This window comes from Cupressus sempervirens, chromosome 9 (genome assembly GCF_028749045.1).
Source record: "Cupressus sempervirens isolate cs-2001-9-10 chromosome 9, ASM2874904v1, whole genome shotgun sequence".
NCBI lineage: Eukaryota > Viridiplantae > Streptophyta > Pinopsida > Cupressales > Cupressaceae > Cupressus > Cupressus sempervirens.
The window spans coordinates 707,438,152-707,452,066 of NC_143126.1; the positions used below are offsets into that span (position 1 = coordinate 707,438,152).

A 13,915-nucleotide genomic window follows, 5' to 3' on the forward strand; every position below is an offset into this window, starting at 1 on the left:
ACATTATTATCAAATAAATTGTTGCTCAAGTATTCAATTTATAATATATTTTTTGGCATATTTACCTGTGCACATGATGCAGGAGACTGATCGGTTGGGGCAATGGAAGCTAGCCGTAGGCATTCAGCCACCGCTGCATAGCCTTGCTTGAAGGCAATTTTTTTGTGTTCTTCTATGGTCTCTAGATTAAAATCAGCGCCCTGCATTTTTTTATTAATTAACAAAATTATTTGCATTTTATAAATAAGTTTTCTTTGCAATTCATTTATTGCTACTTACAATGCGTGCTTTGATTTTCAAATATCCCCCAGAGCCAAGTCTGTGCTTCCCAACCTTTTCTAGCCTTGCCTTTGTTGCCTTTGATGTGTCCTACAACCTATGAAAAGTTTGAAATATGTTAGATGATATAGATATAAAGATTAGTAATAAATAGTGGATTATTATATATTGGTATGAAGGTTTTAGCATAAAGTAGCATGTTCCACCAAAAATATGAAAAAGGGGAAGAAAGTATAGGATCATACCTTTAATTGACATGTGTAATCATGCTATTTATCCATGGAGTTCATGCTATTTATCAAACTAGAGTCTAGACATGTTTTTCTTGGCATCGCCATTTATTGAAGTTGTCTAAGTTTTAATGCATTTATTTTCTATACTTTTGAAGGTATTCTCATTTGGTTACTAATGTTGTATATTGTGATGCAGATTGCAATTGAGACTACATCGTTCTCCAAATATGTTAGCTTTGCAGGTGTCCATCTTGGATGGATAGTTGTTCCTAATGAGCTTTGATTCTCTGATGGATTCCCTGTTGTAAATGATTTCAATCGTATCATGTGTACTTGCTTCAATGGTGCATCTAATATTGCACAAGTTGGTGGATTAGCTTGCCTTTCTCCAGAAGGGTTAAGGGTAAGAAGTGCTCTTCAAAATGGTTGTTTTGACATATATGTAATATCCAGGTTTCTGTTGTGTCATATTTTATCATTTTCAAGTTATGTTTTTTGATAAGAGACATTGATAAGGTAGCAAAAGGAAAATAAAGCACTCATTGATAATTTATGTTATCTATTCTTTATCAATGATTAATTAACTTACCTAATTCGTATGAATCATACTTATTCTTGCTAATATGAAAAGAAAAAATAATATGTCAAAAAAGAGTCATTGATAAGGTAGCTGTTGTCAAATTTTCTTTGACCTTTCCTCTGTTGGATTGAGATTGCTTATTATAAGAAAGCATGGTTTTGGTCACAGAGATCTGCAAAGCTGTAGGGAAGTTTATTTGAGACTAAAATAACGATCGTTCACTTTAACTTGCATTAGTGCTAAAATCTTTCATATGATGATTATTAATGTGGGATGCTCAATTTTTTTGCAAGCCATGCATGGAGTTGTTGAATTTTATAAAGAGATTACTAGAATCATTTTGGAAACATTTACGTCACTTGGGTTTGATGTCTTTGGAGGAAAAAATGTGCCATATTTATGGGTTCGATTTCCTGGTCAAAATTCATGGGATATTTTTACTGAGATCCTTGAGAAAGCACATATAGTTACAACTCCAGGAAGTGGGTTTGGACCCGCAGGTGAAGGTTTTATAAGGGTGAGTGCCTTTGGTCATAGAGAAAACATATTAGAAGCTTCATTTTTCAATATATCTTATTTAGGATTTATGCCCAAATTGAGATTGAGATTTATAAGCAATTGTGTCAGCGTATGAATTATATACCTTTCATATTTACAATAACAAAATTTAAATAGAAAAATTGAGGATTATGCGTGGTAGTATGTTGGAGAAAGAACTCCTATTTTAGGGATTTTGACAAAACAACATAGCGAGAAATATTGAATTCAAAAGGATGAGAATGTGAAGGAACAAGAGGTGCAGGTGAAGGTTCAAATCACATGAAAATTCATTTGTACACACTGTGAATTTTGTTGTACATTATGTTGTATTTTAAGAGTGCTCCCCCAAGGTAGATGTGTTAGGCTTGGTACTTTGTCTCTTTACTTCATTGATATATGTGTTTGAATTAGTCTACACACAAATAATTAACATGTTACCAAAGCTGATACGCCTTTTGTGAGCTTGCAAAGAGCTAAGGAATAGAAGAGAAATATTGGAAGCAGGGTGATATCAGTAAAAATCTCTTAGTGAGTTTCCATCTTTAGATTTTCCACAGGAGAAAAAGCAAGGATTCCCTAAAAAGGATAATCTATTGGTTGGGTATAGACACATAATCCATGTGATCAAAGCTTCAGCAACAATGGAAAATACTAAAAAAGAAGAATGGATTTTAGATGTGGTGGAAATGCTCAGCTTTAAATTCTTTAGGATTCTCAAACTACATTGTTATCTGAAGATAGAGATTAGATTTTGTGATGCTTCACACTTAAATCTGATGTATAGTGTATATGCACTTCTTTTTTGATATGCAACAAAGCACAAAATGGAATTGATGACAGTATAAAATAACAATCACTAATGACAAAATTATATACTGTTATCATAGTTAATAGAATACTACAAAATATGAGATTTGATATCTTCAATGATGGATTTCATCAGGATTTACATGCAGATTAAGTGCAGATTTGATGCACACATGACCCAAAAGAAAACAGGGGATAGGAAACTCAAGATAGTGAGCAATTATTGTAAAAGAAAGGGAAAGTCAACAAGTATAGTGGTCAAGGCGTTGCCTATTTTTATGACTCAAAATCTAACATGGTACATCATATCACAAGATTTGGTTGTCACAACTTTGAGTAGGAATTTCTTAGTTGAATTCGAGTTTGAGTTCAGCGAAGATAAAATTTGAGAAAAGAACCCATAGGAGACATAGGCTCTAAAATTTGTCACTAAATATGAATAAAGGGCTTCATTTTTTCAATATATCTTATGTAGGATTTATGCCCAAATTGAGATTGAGATTTATAAGCAATTGTGTCAGCATATGAATTAAATACCTTTCATCAATAGATAGATTAAATTGATCTAGTTGAAATTGTTGATACTGAAGTTGAACTCTCAATTTTCTCATTAATGTAATCGTAGTTAATACTATTGCATACCTTTTTGGATTTGCTGGTGTACTTTCTTTTGGATTTTTCCCTTTCTCCTTTGCATCCAAAATGAACTCATTCCAGTCCCTCACTAAAACAAAGGGAGGATGCTCGTACTTTAGGTTTAGGACGAGGCTCTTTCTATATGTGTCCCTCACAACCTTAAGATGTCTGGCAGCTTTTTGTAACAATTTATTACGATCAAAAATATTACTACCAAACTCATGCTCTATATCTTTGATGAGCTCATCTTTTAATTTTTGAGATTGGTAGTTCCACCTTTTAAGAAAAAACACAAAATTGTTAAATATAGCTAGTATAAGAAAAGAGCCGAATGAAAGGAAAAATGTTGCACCAATTAATGATATGAAAAAAAATAGTGGGATAAAATTAGTTTAGTTATGATGTACAACAACCTAGTACATATGGTGGGCCCAAATCTTCGCAGTGTGAGGTCATAAAGCCTCCTATAAAATGTATCGTTTCCTACAAAAAATTTCATGGGATAATTAATAGTAAAAACCATTAAAATAAATCATATGAAAGAAGACTCCCTCTTTTGGTTCTCTGTAGAAAAATTGGTTAGTATCTTCTACTGAAAGCATGAAATTGCAATGTACCAAATTACTAAACTAGAGAATTACTAGTATAGACAAAAGGTCATTGATAATTCAAATGATCCTACCAAACCCCTAATAAAATGGAATTCCAGAATAATTAAACAACTTGCACAATACGACACACTAAAGAAGGTCATGAGGCATCACTCCACATCAAAAGCCCTTGCATTCACCACTTCCTATCATGTTTACATCTTGCAAGAAAATCCTTATTACAATATAAAAAATAATTATTTAAAGTACCTGGAATCTTAGGACATTTCAAAGGCATTGATTCATTATCGTCAATCAGCAATGATGTCTCCATAGATCTCGTGCTAGAAACATGGGTAGCTCCTGGAAATGATAGTGAATTATCACCAATAGATGCACTATGATATGCATTTGGCGGTGTACCAGACGGTGCATCTCCTACCACAAAAAAAACAATACACTATGTGATGCATCCCAAGATTAAATTACATATTATCAACTCATAATTAACACAAAACCAAATATAGAAAAACAAGGATTTACTAGCTAGATGTCCCCTTGTTATGGACATTGCAGTCAACAATCTTGTATGGGCGTCTATCAACCTTGTAGGAGTCTCCTGCACTAGATGACTTGAACAATACATTGTTAGCAAAGACATTCTGAAATAATAAAAGTAAGAGTTAAGAAGTTTTGAATGTTTGAAATAAAAAATTCCTTCTAACTTGTCAACTAAAAGATTATTTTACTAGTGGCAACTAGAGCTCTGCTACTACCAGCCTCACCACGTTGTCCTTGACCAGGTTGTGGATCAATTGTCAAAAATTCCTGTATAACAATAATTTAGTAGTTAAAGTTTCTTACAACTCTTTAAAAAAATTTCATCAATACAGTATTTTTGCACATATTACATATTTTACTTCACAATATAAAAGATTATAAAATATAAATCTTTATTGAACTTTTTTTATAACTAAATATTCATTGGAGCTTACTTCATAACACTGAGCTTGCGCTTTCAAATCTGATAGCTTCTTCATCATCTCCCTGGGTTCCATATTTGCCTCATCCAAAATTTTCATTGCTTCTATATTAATTTTTCTAATTTTTTCTTCAACATTTTTACGAAATTGGGAGTATCAATAATATCCTCATCAGAATGCATAGCTAGTGGCTCGGTGCTTACTGTTGTTGCTTTACCCTTATCCTGAACATCAAATTGTGAGAGGAATATTAGTAAAACTATCATAAAAATTCAAAAATTGTAAATAAAATAATGTAATAATATAACATTTTTCAACTATCTAATTTGTACAATTTCAAAAAGTTTTACCCTTGCTGAAGAAGGGGTGGGAGTAGCATCCTGGTGACCTCTATCATCTGTTGGATCCATATCATCCTGTCACAAAGATTAAACATAAATTTTTTAGCTAATTGAAAGCAATAGACAGCAAAAAAAAACTTATTAACAAAATGGTAAATAGTACTTATAGCCCTCATGATAGTAACTTTGTTTGTATCTATGCGATTTAAATGGTAATCAATTAACAGTTCTTCCCTTGCACTTATTGATTTTATTGCACAAACAAAAACTTCATTCCCCTCACGCGCCTCAAATATGCAATTGGGTTGCTTACTAGTTGAAGAAGGTCGTGTACTATTTATAAAACTTGCAATATTACCTATTGCTTTTGGTCTCCCATCAATGTACATAGCAAATCTTTTACTTTGATCATTTTCTTTTCGTTGTATATAATTAGCTGATACCCCATACCTACGCATACTTTTCCATATCGAACAATCCACATCCAATCATTGTAATTGTAACATGGACCGACATACTTGAACAATTCGAGAACTTTTTTGTAACATACCTTTATCCCATCCATGGAAAATAGGCCCAAACCATGTAATGAGGATGGAGCAATGCGATATATCCTCTCATTAACACAAAAATTTGTGTTAATTGGAGGTAGCTCATTGGGTATCTATTCTTTCTCAATGTGTGAGTACCGAAAGGGCACCTTGATGTTGCCTTTGGTCTCATCATCATAAGAACATGACCCCCCATTAGCAAGGAAAAATTGCATGCGTTTATCAAATTATTTTCTATTCTTTTGACCTCTAGTTGATCTCCCTCTTTTAGCCATACTACATGTAGAGCTTTCATCTACCATTTCCTCATTTCCCTCATTCGATGTAGATAGATCTGACAAGTACCTATTTGGTGGGTCTTGAAATCCATCAAATGGAAAGTGAAAATGACATATATAAAATGTAGTAAGTTGAAAGTGATTATACAATTATATTTCTATAATTATATTTCTATACGGACCTTCTTTATCTATATATATACATTATATGATTATACAATATGTCTATTTATAACATACGTGCTCAATGATAAACAAGAATAATATAAGAAAATTATGTCTATTTATTGACTTATACCTTCTGATCCATGTCATTGTGCACAATCCATGCCAAACAGGTCAAATCTCCTGTAGTCAATTGATTGTTTGCGAAAAGGGTGACAATCAAACATAATATAAACATTGGTAATTATAAATAACATATGTTGTAATCATTAGAAATGAAAACAATAAATATGTAATCAAATTTCTTGAATATGTTAATCATTTACCTTAAGTTAGCTAAAAATTACATGATACACGTTTGCTACAAATAACTTAGAAGACAACATGAACAATAGGCAACATCGCAAACATGAACAAATTTTCCTTATATATGGAATGCAGGATCGTCAACAGAAGGGGTAACGATGTACCTGTAGTCAATTGACTATTTGCAAAAAGGGTCATAATCAGACACAACATAAACATTGGTAACTATAAATAACATATGTTGTAATCATTAGAAATGAACACAATAAATATGTAATCAAATTTCTTGCATATGTTAATCATTTATCTTAAGTTTGCTAAAAATTACATGATACTTGTATGCTACAAATAACTTAGAAGACAACATGAACAATATGCAACATCGTAAATATGAACAAATTTACCTTATATATGGAATGCAAGATCATCAACATAAGGGGTGACGATGTTTGTAGTCATTGATTATCTTCATCATCATCATCATCATCATCATCATCATCATCATCGCCATCATCACCATCATCATCGCCATCATCATTGCCATCATCACCATCATCATCACCATCATCACCATCACCATCATCATCATCATCACCATCATCATCATCATCATCACCATCACCATCATCGTCATCACCATCATCTTGATCTTCATCATCTGCTTCATCATCATCTTCAATATCTTCTTCTTCCATAACATCATACTTTATCGGCCTTCCCCTTGGATCATGTCTAACAACAAATGACCAACCTTGTTTATTTGGAACCTCTGAGTAAAAAAATTGCTCACATTGGCTTGGAAGAACATTGGGCTCATCTCCAACTGGCTCAAACAACCTTGTACTGATCATTGTAAATCCATTATCATGTTGAATAACCGTTCTATCTAGATCATTTTGATTGAGTCATAGCCTATACCATTTGACGACAAATAGAACTACTTTGAAGGTGTTAAATTCAAACTCAATTATATCATCCAAGATGCCATAGTATTGATTTTGAGATTGTTGAGGATGTATGTCATTTCTAGATGATATATTGGTGACCTCGAAAACTGTAGTTATCCCAGAATCACAAGTTTTCTTTGTGTCATCCAACCTTTTTATGCAAAATTTGTGGCCATGATAGTACATAGCTTTGTGCTGCTTGACCTGCAATTTTTGAAGTGTGTGTAAATTATTTGCATCGTGAGTTGATATGAAACATACGTCGAGTTATGATCATTAATAAATTTCTACGTACCTCTCCACCTCTTAAACCCTTTACTAGATCAACTACCATCGGCATAACATTGGAATCTCCATTATGATGAGCTTCTGTAACTAATGAAGCAACACCTTCCCATGTTAATGAGCAACCATTTTTTTGACATCGTTCAATCCATTCTGTCATCCAGTCAAGATTGTTCGCAATATACAAATGTATTGCATCCCACTCTCAACCACCTATTTCAAAAAAATACACCAATTAAAAATAACTTATATTGAAGATTTATATGAATTAATTAACTACAATAACATCTTAGATTTACCTCTCACTTTCCTCGATCTACCTTTGCCCATCAAGTACTTCCCTTTGAATTTGTTGATTGAGTTGGGATCCCAAATATGATCTACATGGATGTTTGCTACAAACTTAGGAAGATATTTAGTAATGTACACCATGGTCTGGTATACCATATATCCCTCCACCATAGAACCCTCAAGATGTGCTCTCTATCAAACCAAGCCTTCCAAAAATTTCAAGTGCCTCTCAACCATCCACATTGACCTGGTTCGTATAGGTCCACACAATTCAATCTCCTCAACTTGATGTATGAGGTAGTGTTCTTGTGCATTGAAAAAAATTGGAGGTAGACACTTTTGCATTTCACACATCAGAAGAGGAATTTTTCTCTTCCAATATTTTATATCTTCTTTATTGATTTCTTTAGATGACAACCACCTCATGTATTTTCCAAGATCATATATAACCTATTTGACGTTGTTGGAAAAGTGGTGTGAGAGAGATAGAGGTAGAACGTACTACAATATTTGTAAAATGATCTTTGTCAATATTTTATAAAAAAATGAAATTGAAACTACATGCAGTATATAAATATATAGTGAATACAAAATAACATGAATTACCTTAATAAATGTATGCCAATCATGTGTTTTCAACCCTGGCCCAAATTCACTTTTATTTGATATGACATTGTTTATGTTCGCAACAAATCCTATGGGAAATTGTATTTTTTTTATGACTTCTTTTATAGCATTGCTGTGCTGCTCTAACAATAACCAACTAAGGGCACTTGTATCAATCCGGTCTCTATTGTTATTTGGTTGAATACCATTTTTCATTGCATGGTTGGATTCTTCAATGTCACTACAAGTTTTGACAATTTGATCTTTGTCACGCCTTCCATCCAAGATTTTCCATAATGTCTCTGCTACATTCTTTCCAATATGCATAGGATCAAACAAATACACAATTGGGAGTTGTTCGTAGTATAGCAACCTAGTAAATTGCGTAGGATAAATTTTTAGTCCTTTTGGAAGTTGGACATTGATGTCTTGACGACCTTCACAACCATCAATCACATCATTAGTAAACAAAACACAATATCAAAATATAAATTTGAAACAAAAAGCATCAAATGGAATGACATTACCTCGATGATTTATTTTATTGTATGCCAACTTCCATAGGCGAGGTGTCATTCTCTGTGGCTTTGATGTAGTCTCTTCTAGACCATTGAAAAGATCTTTTTTGATAATTCGGTACTTATGATTTCTGTGCAAAAAGTGTCTATTCTCATCAAACACCTGCTTTCTTAAACTTTTTGAATGACAAGATTTCGTCTTTGGACCACAAACTAGACATGCAAATTTACCCTTGTTTGAAGACCTACAAGATCATGTATAATTGGATTAAATGTGTTAACTTTGACATACCAAAAAAGAGGTGTCAAGAAGAGAACATACCACAAAAATGTGTTAGCCTAGGGGCATCATGTATTGTCCATACAAGCATTTCATGAAATTGAAATTGTCTTTGTCCTATTGGTCTACAAATGTCATACATAGTAACCCCATTCCATAAGACCACCAACTCGTCGATAAGGGGTTCAATATATACGTTGATATCTTTGACTTGGTACTTACCTAGTTGAATAAGGAAAAACATTACATAATTATTTTGACCATTTGATGGATTAGTAATAATAAATTAATTTAGATGACCACTAAATCAAAAAATACCTGGAACAATTAGTGCCAACATTGTGTGTTCTCTATTTATGGACAACCAAGGAGGTATGTTATTGTTGATAACAAAAATAGGCCACACTGAGTAAGTAGATCTCATCTCTCCATAAGGATTGTCATCGTGTGCTACCAATGAAAGCTTGAGATTATGAGGTTCTTCTTTAAAGTGTGGCCATTTTTCCTCTATTTCCTTAAATGCTGAACCATCTGCAGGCATTCGCATAATGTCATCTTGACTTCTATTGCGTGCATGGTAATCCATAAATTGTGCCAAGCTATTGCACTTGAATAATCGTTGCAGACGTGGAATAATGGGAATATGTCGAAGAACCTTGTGAGGCACCTTTTATGTTAATCAATCTAATTGATATCTACTGATATGACAAGTAGGGCATTGTGTTGCAAATTCATGCTATTTATGATATATAATATGATCGTTCAGACATGCATCTATTGTTTGATACTCCATTCCAATATCTTTCATGATGGCAGATAATTCTCGGTACGAGCGAGGTAGAATGTTTGATGGTGGTAACAAACACTCACCTATCAACCTACGACCAAAAATATAATTTCTTAATTTAAAGAATATTAATTGCTACACAAACCCAATGTTAATTGTAAGGAAACTATGAGTAAAATAATGAAAGAAGATGGCATACCTTAACATACGTGTCATTGCTACATTGGATAAACCATTCATAACCTTCAAGTTTACCAATAGCAATACAATGGCAAGAAGAGTTGTTTTGGAGCCTTCATATAGGGATTGGTGTGCCTTATCAAGTAAAGGTACATCAAACTCTGTGTCATCATCACCATCATCATCATCATCATTATCATCTTGATCATCGTGATCTTCATCATCGTGATCTTCTTCCATGGTATCATTACCTTCTACTTCAATATTCACACCTCCATGTTCCCTCATTTGGAAATCCGCATTCTTCGAATTGTCATGGTCCATAACATGAAACTCAAGGATGTTGACCTATATGAAAATGATGACCTTATATTAACCATGACCATGATGTCATCATCAAATCATGTATTATGTAATTTATAAACTATTAAAATACATACCAATGGGCGATACTCATTTCCCCCTTCAATGTGACCATGTTGTCTATAATGTTGCTCAGCTGTTGTGATTAGATATCTTCGAGTCTTTAAGCCCTTACACATTTTGCAAGGACAATAACATTTTCCATCACCTTTTCTTTTTAAGTTAGACCATAGTCTAGCAATTGTCTCCCTATTTTTTTGTGCATTGATATCGACAGACATGGTCTTTCTTGAATGGAATGACTCGTTGGTGGAAGAAGGATGATTCGTTTGCAACCTATAGATGGAGTAGTAAGAGTAAGACACATATAAAAAGGAGTTAGGTCTCTAAACCAAGTAGGAGTTAGGACATGCCGGAGTGGGGTCAGCCCAAGATATTTTAGAATCTTGAAGGACCTAGTAAAGGGTATCTGGAAAGGTGAAAATTCACAAGTATTTTTACAACTACAAAGGAGGAATCGAGAGCATTATAAATAATGAAGAAGAAACTTAAATCCATACAACTTCACCTCTATTTACAATTTGACCTTTCTGCAAGTGAAATATGACAATATAAAAAATTTCCAATCACATTTTCACTTAAAAAAGAACACCAAATATAACTTTGCTACAATATCTTCTTCAAATTCTTCGCTATTAGATTCTTCAGAACTGCAAGTTCCTGTGCATAAAAAAGATGAGATGTACTAAGTAATTTTTGATGGGCAATATTTAAACAAATCAACTATCAAAAAAACAATTTATGAAATTCAGTTGCTTTATTATGTACTGAAGACTTGGCAAGATGTTCCCAAGTCTATCTATAGAATGCCTATCTGCATGGTTGTTTGCAAATAGTCTAGTATGGTGCCACTTTTGAACAACAAAAAATGTCACTGTGGCTGGTAATTTGGCTCAAGAGATGTACAAGCCTGTTGACACCACATAACTTTTAGTTCATCATATAGCATTCAGCTGTCTTCTTTAACAAAATCCAAAGAGAATACAAACAAACTAATGAGCCGTGTCTATCTCAATTGAATAGCAAGTACTATAGTGAGTATTAGGAAAATGACCTTGCAAATAGCATCCAGTTCATAAAGTATTAGGAAAGTGACCTTGCTAATTAGTTTAACATAGATTGGTGAACAGAAAATTCATAATAAAAATCTGATTTTTTCCACACTTGTTCAAACCATATAATGAAATGACAAAAAATGAATTGTATACAAAGACTATATTGTAGGCTATCCAAGTTGAAAGTGAATAGATGACCTTTATGGGGTATTGTACCAAGTGGAGCAAGTATGTGAGAGCTTGAAGATGAAGGGCTCCTATTTTGGGGCCAATATTTGGTGGTTTCGAGGTGCTTAGGGAGAACCTTTGATGCTAAGTCTTAGTTATGTAGACTTTGGTGAATCTGGTGAGCTTTCTACGAGTTTGTGCCTACTGTATCAGCAGCCACTATGCCCTATTCCAAACCTTCAGTATTCTGATTGACATCAATTATAAGTGTGCATCCAGATATTTACTACAACTGATTGGGGTGGCTTTTAGTGTGTATCAGTCTAATTTGACATGTGTGATGGCAGTATTAATGTGTTATCAACATCTTACATTATTTAGAAGAGGTGTAGTTCAGTGGGTAAATGTTCGGTCATTGTGGGAATGGTATTCTATGCTTTCTGTTAGGTTAATTTGTGTTGTTGCAGCAGTCTGATTTTATAATCTGAATGTTGTATCAGTTTGTTTCAATAATGTTCTTGTTATTTTTCTATATTGTAATGCATCTCACTATAATGTCCCCTTTTTGACATGACATTCAATAATAAAAATAAAAAGTAAAAATATAAAAAATTAAAATAACATGTAATATAAATATAATTTAATTAAGTTTAGTGAATGATCAAAATGAATGCAATAAAGAGTTATGAGTATTGTTGAAGGATTAAGATATAAAGGAGAGACCATTCTATGAGAAGAGAACATGAAGGAAGCAAACAATCATTTGGAAATAAATTATTATTCTGTGAGGCAGCAATGAAGGGTGGCGACTCAATTCCTTTTGAAGGGTGGTAATTCTTTTATAAATAAAATATAAAGGGAAGATCAATAGAAATTCACCATCAAATGTTATTTCATTCAACTAGATACAAAATCAGAAATCTATTCAAGAATCAATTTATGAAATCATTACACACCAATATATCAAATCAGCATTTATTCAATCATCACTATCAACATTTGTTAAATCATCAATCCTGAATCCATCAAAGTACACCATTCAATTGTCCACCTATCATCAATTGGGAATCAAATATCAAAATAACCAAACAATCATACCAGCAAGCAAACAATCAGTCACTTATACAGGCAAATATCAACTATTTGAGTATCAACCATTCTAGCATCCAATCATTTAAATATTTATAATTAAGACATCAATTGGTTAAGCATCCACCCATCAATCCTTCAAGAAATGATAATAAAGAGAAATCAAACAATTGACAATGATCTCTCAAATACATCAAGATATCAGTTTTGAATTCTAGTTAGTACTTGCAAACTGCACAGGTTTTGGGTCCATAGGGTAGGCTAAGGATTTGAGGCAATATTTATGATACATATTCCACAAAAATTAGCATAATTGGTATAAATACTAGGTCATTACTACAAAGCGTAAAAACTGGTTGATTAGGACATTTAGCAATTCTTGATTTGGGTACTCCATTTCAATTTGTTTAAATTGTTTTGTCCAATGTAGGTTGATGCTTTTTAGTTTCAACATTGAAACCAAAAGTGTCATAATTGGTAGGCATGTTTGTTCTTATAGCCTTAAATTCATTGACTGTGATTTTAAGAAAAATCTACGGCGAGACTTATTTTTTAGATGCATGATGAGAAACGATTTCCACGTTGAAAAGTTTTATGAGAATTCCTAGGCTCAATAGCTATGTCTTTTCTAGGGCTTATAGCATCTCTTCTTTTGAGCTTATGAAAGTGACAAAGTATGAGAAGGGTAGACTTTAGCAATGGCTATTACTTTTGTTATTATTCCATTGTTTATTATTTTTCTTATCTCATATCTATGTTTATTTTACATTTTTTCATTTCCACATAAATTGTGGCCTGAGGGGCCACACCTTTTTATATTGATTTAAGAAAAAATATCACACATAAGGGTGCATCTATAGCTAACCACTTAACATCTGGACTCATATTAACAAAAAGGTTCATATTCATTCTCAAACACATTAAATTGTACATCAGCATAGCCACCAGAGCTAGCCTCCAAGAGCAATCTAGAAAATTTCCACTATTCAGAAGGGTG

The 13,915-nt window shown here is 33.0% G+C and overlaps 1 pseudogene; it reads left to right on the forward strand.

Moving 5' to 3' along the window:
- LOC149540688 (protein CTR9 homolog pseudogene) overlaps nt 1-13,915 on the forward strand; it is a 67,256-nt pseudogene that overhangs the window by 39,836 nt on the left and 13,505 nt on the right.